At 35.2% G+C, this 7,911-nt stretch overlaps 2 protein-coding genes across 2 annotated transcripts in view; both read right to left on the reverse strand.

Annotated features, from left to right (window-relative positions):
* The window catches only part of LOC105663894 (uncharacterized), a 209,075-nt gene that overhangs the window by 175,947 nt on the left and 25,217 nt on the right, over positions 1-7,911 (reverse strand). The window lies entirely within an intron of this gene.
* The window catches only part of LOC105663427 (uncharacterized), a 160,082-nt gene that overhangs the window by 83,722 nt on the left and 68,449 nt on the right, over positions 1-7,911 (reverse strand). The window lies entirely within an intron of this gene.

Consider the following 7,911-nt stretch of genomic DNA (forward strand, 5'->3'; position numbering starts at 1 on the left):
ACGTGGGAATTGGTGGAGCAACCATCAAACAAAATTATTATCGGCAATCATTTCGTATTAACCGTGAAGAGAAACATTGATGGTCAGTTTAAGAAAAATAAGGCACGATTGGTTGCAAAAGGATTTGCGCAGCGACCAGGCATTGACTTTACCGAGACATTTTTTCCGGTAACTAGGAAGAGTTCCATCAGATCAAAGTATAGTAAGTTCCGTCAAAGTATTATATGATTATCGAGCAGGTAGATGTAACTACTGCCTACTTAAACGATGTACTCGAAGAGGACATTTTTATGGAAATTTTGAAAAGGGCTTGAAATTCTTAATTAAAAATGAGTCACGACACAGCAAAGTAAGAAAGATGGGAATAAAAATGTTAAATGATTTCGAAAAAAGAAACCGAGTTTGTCATTTGGAAAGGGCATTATATGGACTGAAACAAAGCGGAAGACAATAGTTTGCCAAATTAAGTAGCAAATTTCGAGAGTTTGGTGTAAGCCAATCGAAGTTTGATCCGTGTGTATTCTACACTGGAAAACAGGAGGAGTTATTAATGGTGTGTGTGAATGTTGATGACATGCTAATCTGCTGCAAAAATAAAATATGAATTGATGAGTTGAAACAGTATCTACAAAAGAATTTTGAAATTAAGTCTCTCGGAGAGGCATCTTATTGTCTGGGAATCGAATTCACCAGAAAAGATGACAAGACAACAAGAGAAATATAAGATGATCGAGGCAAATCCAAGTCCAGCACCAATGATTGACGGATCAAAGCTGCAAAGAAGTCCCAAACCAGATGTTAGACTATACAGGGGTTTGGTTGGAAGCCTTATGTATTTGTAATTTCTATCACAGTGAAGAACACTGACAGGCAGCAAGACTCGTGAAGTCGGTTTAGTCTACAATAGTAGTGACGAGAAACTAGTTGGCTACGTGGTTGCTGATTGGAGAAGTAACCTGATAGATCGGAAATCTTACACAGGATTGGCATTTACGTTAGGTGGTATAGCGATTACTTGGGAATCCCGCAAGCAATGTACCGTCGCAATGTCTTCGGCTGAAGCGGACAGTAAGATTGTATTTAATGTTGGTCGAAGTGCTCAATTCATGGTAAAAAATTCAGGATATCATGCCAGAACTAAGCATATCGACATTCGATATCATTTTATCAGAGAGATGGCCCAGACGGGAGATATTATAATCGAGTATATGCCCATCAAGGAGATGCATTGTGGCCGACGCATTGACCAAATGCGTTTCATGGGAGAAACACCTTATTTTGTGTTGACATATAGGGCTGATGGATCCGTCAACATTGAGAGGAAGTATTGAGGAAGCAGCCAATATTATTAAAAAATAAATTAATTTAGTTCTATTTTCTTAGTTTCTTAAAAAATTCCAATGTTTCCAAAAGTTCTAAATATTTTATTTAGATCGAAGACTTTACGCCTGTAAAAATATAAAATCAGTATTGGCCATAAAAGCCTATGTTCCTTGCGACGGTGATTAGAACCGCGTCACGCTCATACCTGCGACACTTACAATAATAATTGAGATATCAAGTAACGGCATATGAAAGGTATAAAATGTCTAAAATATTGTAAAAGATTGTAAAAATAATGATATTTTTAATAAAAAAGCTGATTGCCCTTCTTCCCAGGAAGTGATTTTAAATTATATATCTAATAAACATTGCTACAAACAACATATTTCAAAAACACGTTTACACACACATATTTGCAAGAAAATAGATCAACATGTACTACAAAAATTTAAACAAAATTGACAAATTTTCAAAATATTATTTAAACAAATAAAGCTTACTAAAATTTTTTGCCCACAACAATTTCCTATTTAAAGAATAACATTTTACAAAAGAAAGCATCCAATTATCTCCTTTAATCCCGGAGATATTCCCAAAAATATGATTTCAGCCCTTAACTTTGGAGACTATTTTCACCCCTTCAATATGCACGATTGCCTATAAAAAAATACGTGTCAAATGTTTCTTTGAGAACTACTGTAACACTTATTTCCCTTTTTTTTTTTTTTTTTTTTTTTTTTTTTTTTTTTTTTTTTTTTTACCCCGATTGAGCGAATGAAGATGGACACGAGAGGAGAGTTCGGACCGTTTTTAGAATAGGGTTCGCGTTGAAAGATTTCAAGGCAAGAGGAAGGATAGCAATTCAGCCAATGACACACTCGTTGAAAGCTGATACACAGGGAATTTATTAAATTTTGGTATTTAATACGGGTGGTTTATAAATTCTTTGTTTTTATGCCCCGAGCGCTTGAACGTGACCCCGCGATACTAACGGTAAAATTCTTCGAAAAGCAAATCCGCTGATGGGAGATTGCGATATCCGCTTTAGACTTGATTCCTGTTATTATCACTCCGGAGAGTTTACAAAAACGATTTTGGAATCCGCTAGCTACCGATGTTTATACCCAGACGAGCGTTCGTCACCTCGCGTGGTAAGTATATATTCGGCCTTGACAAGGCCGCGGCAAATGACACGCGAGATAAAAACCCCTTTTTTGACTTTAACACTTTGTTTGGAAGTTATTCTAGCTAGGACGCTGGTGCTCAACTTGCGGCACACTATCGTTAGACTACGCTCTTTAGAGCATGTGACACGAGAATGTTCAAAATATGATCAGTGGGTTTTTTAGCCACTCAATCACATTTGACATTGGCCACGCCACTGTGGCTATGAGCCAACAGTAAGAGAAGGAATGCACACTCGAGAATTGTGTGGGTTCCGGCCCCTCTGTAACTCACAACACGCAAGGGTAACGATAGCTCCAAATCCTCAATTCTGGTAATGCTTTTACTGCTGCAGTAATGGAAGAGAAAGCTTTGCGAATACAGTATAATCAGGTAGAAACACGGAAATGTAAAATTTGCTACAAAACAAATCACACTAGTAATGAATGTTTCAATAATCGCAATATGGCTACTCCGCCTATTAACAGACTCGTTCATTATAATTAAATTGATGGAAACAGAATGCCTCAAAGTGAACCTAAACAGTGTAGGTATTGTAAACGGTTTGGACATGTAATAGAAGAATGTAGAAAACGCGAATTTAATAATTCTAGAACACATTCAAATCAAAACTCAAATTTTAAAGCCAATTTCCAACACAAAGATGTACCCAAGAATCGCTTCTAAAATACAAATTCACAGTTCAAATACATCCCCGGACAAACATCGACAAATTCCCTTTCACCACAAAACATTATCAATCATGATTCATCCTCAAATAACAACAACGTTGCTCCTACAACGACAAATTTTTGCAATGTCCAGGATCTTCTCAATCCCCCTATATCTGTAGAAGCATTGACGTCGAAATTCAACAACCTTTAACATTAGATAATTTTACTACTGCATCGTCATCGTTTCATAATCTACCTTATGTATTATTTGAACCACGTCATTCTATAGCAGATAATGGTATTTTAAAATTCTTAATCGACACGGGAGCTAGCATATCCTTAATTAAGGCATCATCTATTCAAAATTATACCGTAGATAAAAATAATTATACTATTTTAAACGGGATAGCCCCGCATGCCACGATACAAACAATCGAGGAAACAACAATAGATTTAGCAATTCGTAGTGGCAAAATCGTTGGCAAATTTCAAGTTTTGGATGTAGCTTCAAATATTCCATTTGACGGTATCTTAGGTGATGATTTTCTGAAAGCACATCGCGCCAAAATCAATTATGAAGATTTTCTGCTATCACTGAATTCGATTTCAACTCCCATATCTCTCGATCGGAATACTCCACAATTCTCTCAAACAACAATGAGAATTTGTGGACGATCCGAAACAATAATTCCTATAAAATTAATAAATCCATCTAATATTCAAGAGGGAATCATATCTAGGCAGAGTTTAAATGCAAACAATTCTCTTTTAATTCCACATGCAATTGTTAAAGTCGATCATTATAATCGAGGGTTAATAACGATATTAAATACATCCATTGAATCACTTGAAATTCCAATTCCTGAAATAGTTATTGAACCTATCCCTAACCATTCATATATTTATAGCCTTGCTGAAAGTCGAGACAATAATAAAGAGTCAAATCGTTTACAAGTATTGCATCAAAATTTACGTTTAAATCATTTAAATTCAGAAGAATACGATTCAATTAAAGAAATTTGCTCGGAATTTAACGACATATTTCATCTTCCTTTCGACTTACTTACACGTACCACCGCGACATCTTATAAAATTCCGACTATAGATGACATACCAGTGCAAGCAAAAACTTATCGTTATCCTCAAATTCACAAAGCAGAAGTAGAGAAACAAATTGAAAAGATGTTAGCACACGGTATTATCAAACCATCAACTAGTCCATGGTCGAGCCCCTTATGGGTGGTCCCCGAAAGTCTCGATACTTCTGGGAAACGCAAGTAGAGAATAGTAATTGATTATCGAAGCTAAATCAGAAAACAATAGGCAACTCATATTCTCCCCCAAATATCGAAGATACATTAGATCAATTAGGGCATGCACAATATTTCACAACATTGGATTTAGCTAGTGGATTTCACCAAATTCCTATGGATTCCAATGACAGTCCTAAAACTACATTTTCTACACCTAATGGACATTACGAGTTCACCCGAATGCCATTTGACCTCAAAAATGCTCCATCCTGTTTCCAATGCATGATGAATAACGTATTAATTGGATTAAATAACATACAATGTTTTATCTATCTAGACGATTTAATTATATCCGGATCCACATTAGAGGATCATAATCGAAAATTAAAAAACATATTCTCAAGACTTAGAGAACATAATTTAAAACTTCAGCCAGATAAATGTGAATTCTTAAAGAAATCTTGTGAATACTTAGGCCATGTCATATCTGATAAAGGAATCGAACCTAATCCAAATAAAGTCGCGAGTGTACAAAAGGTACCAAGACCGCGTAATATTATAGAAATCAAGATGTTCTTAGGGATGGTAGGATATTATAGGAAATTTATAGAAAACTTCCCTATTATAGCTAAACTCTTAACCCAATTATTAAAGAAAGATATAGAATTCAAATGGACAGAATCTCAAGAGCAAGCATTTCTCACCTTAAAAGAAAAATTAATTAATAAACCAATTCTTCAGTATCCAGATTTTGAGAAACAATTTGTTTTAACTACGGATGCATCAGATGTAGGAATTGGTGCAATCCTTTCGCAGAAGGTAAACGATCGAGATCTCCCTGTCGCGTATTACTCTCGTACCCTGAACGACGCGGAACGCAATTATTCTACGACGGAAAAAGAACTTTTAGCAATCGCCAACTCGGTAGAACATTTTCGTTCATATCTATACGGTAAAACGTTTATCATTTATACAGACCACCGACCACTTCAATGGTTGTTTAATTGCAAAAACGCCTCTTCAAAAGTAGTAAGATGGCGATTAAAACTAGAGGAATATAGTTACGAAATTAGATATAAACCCGGATGTATAAATTCAAATGTAAATGAACTGTCACGACTTTTTACAATGAATCAAGCGCAAATTGGCAATACTCAATCGTAAACATATAAAGATTTTATAAAATTTCATTATACACAACTAGAGTCGATAGAATTTCCAGTAGGGACTCGAAGCCTTGCAAAGATCAACGAACCAATTATTTTAATTTGGTCCTTAGATTTAGATGAAAGTAACCAATATTCCCAATACATACAATCACATTTTGACTTAACCGATTTACAGCCTACCTTACATGACGCATCTGTTTTAAAAAACGAAAGGCAAACAGTATATCTGCTATTTCCATCAAATCTACATTTCGATAAGATAGAATACAAACACTTGTTCAAATGCTTCCAATCATTACATTCCAAAATTCACAGCGATAGTTTTGTTTTTATTTATCCTCATAAGAGCAGCAATTTGAAATCTAATCTATTGTACGAAATGCTAAAGTACGTATTTACTACAAACGACATAAAGATATTCCATAATAATAAAATAACGCCAAAAACGCAAGACGAAATAAATAAAATTTTGCAAGAAAATCATGATAATAAATATAATAGGATCAAAGAACATTATTATTGGCCTACAATTAAGATGGATATTCGGAATTATATAAAATCATGTCACTCCTGTCAAATTAACAAAACGAATTTCAAGCCAACTAAGCGACCCATGGAGATTACGTCAACATCTAACTTACCATTTGATAGAATAGCAATAGATATAGTAGACACTTATAACACATAACACACCACTGATCAACACACAATGACATTGCTCGCTTCACTTGCAACGGGGGGAGTATGTTCGGGCGCGAACTTAGACCTTTGTCGCGACTAACAATAAGAAACTTATTACAGGGTTCAAGTGGTTCGATGCGTGGATCGCCCTGAATAACCTTATACCTCGAAATACGGGTTACCGAGAACCGTTTTGTCTATCAAGTTCTGCCCGGACCGGTCTTACAAGGGACATCACCCAATTCATACACGCCGATTTTTATGAAATTTTTATATGTTCTAGAACTCGAAAAAATATTTCACATGTATTTCTTTTTATCGGCGTATATCGACTTTGAAGTGGTAAAAATAACCCTTAACGCTGGGGTTGAAAAAACTATTTTCGGAAATATCTCGGGAACTATTAGGCCTAGACAAAAAATACAAAATGTAAATTTTTTTGTTTTGGAAGGCCCATATATGTGGCGTAAGTGGATTTTTGAAAAATTTCTCGTTTAAAAATTATGTTAAAAATTAACATTATTTTGAAAACTTTTTAAATAAAATGTTCAACTATTTTGATCAAATTTCGCGTCCGTAAACTAGTATGTGTCCAAAGAAACAATACGGATAAATTGGGATTTTTAACTTCGCTCGTGGAAAAAATATTACTGTCGTTGAAGTTATATGTACATATGTACATTTTATACCTTCCGTCCGATACGACTGATTTCTATACATAATATTTTGGAAATCATGTTATATTACATTTTTTGTTTAAAAAATGAATTTGGAGGTCCATAGGCGTAAACATGTGCTTCCCATAAATCGGCTAACGGCTATACCTCCTTTCCTCGCAGTTTTTAACCGACTTCGAAAAAGGAGGAGGTTACTCAATTCGATTAGTATATATTTTTTTTTTCTATGTATGCCCGCCGATTACGCCTAGCTGGATGGACCCATCGGAACGAAATCTTTTGCATCTGGTAGGTTCTTACTCCCCATTGGTACCATTATCAACAAATTTTTCATTTTTTAATTGCAAAGTATTGTTATTGCAAAAAAACCGGCAACTTTTGAAATAAACTTTTCTCGATTTTAGTGTGCTTTTAATATCTTATCACGGACATGATTCTGAACAATTTTGTTCATATACAAATTTCGCGGAAAGCTTTAGTTTTCGAGATATTAGCGAAAAATTGTTGAAAATTGTTGAAATCAACTTTGGACGATTTTAATGTCCTTTTAATATGCTATCAGGGGCACGATTCTGAACAACTTTTTCCTTATCCGTAATTAAGGGGAAGCTTTAGTTTTGGAGTTATTAGCGAAAACCTATTGTTACTAATATGTACGAGGGTTGTCCTTAAAGTAAGGTTCCCAATGATTTTTCACAATGAAAAACATGTTTATTGGCATTCAGTAATATGTTTTTGGAAAGCTTAGACTTAACCCTATTTTTCGACGCAATCGCCGTTCAAATCAATGCATTTTTGCATGAGGTGCACCATCTTTTTTATGCCCGCATCATAGAACTCTCCGCCACGCCGCGAAGGTAGCTTAGAACGGATGGCCGTCCGCAATGTTGTTCGTCATGGACATCTGTACGTCCGTCTTTGAATTTTCTGCACCATTTTCGCACGTGCTTTACGCTCATACACTTTTCTC

This window comes from Megachile rotundata, chromosome 15 (genome assembly GCF_050947335.1).
Source record: "Megachile rotundata isolate GNS110a chromosome 15, iyMegRotu1, whole genome shotgun sequence".
NCBI classification, from domain to species: domain Eukaryota; kingdom Metazoa; phylum Arthropoda; class Insecta; order Hymenoptera; family Megachilidae; genus Megachile; species Megachile rotundata.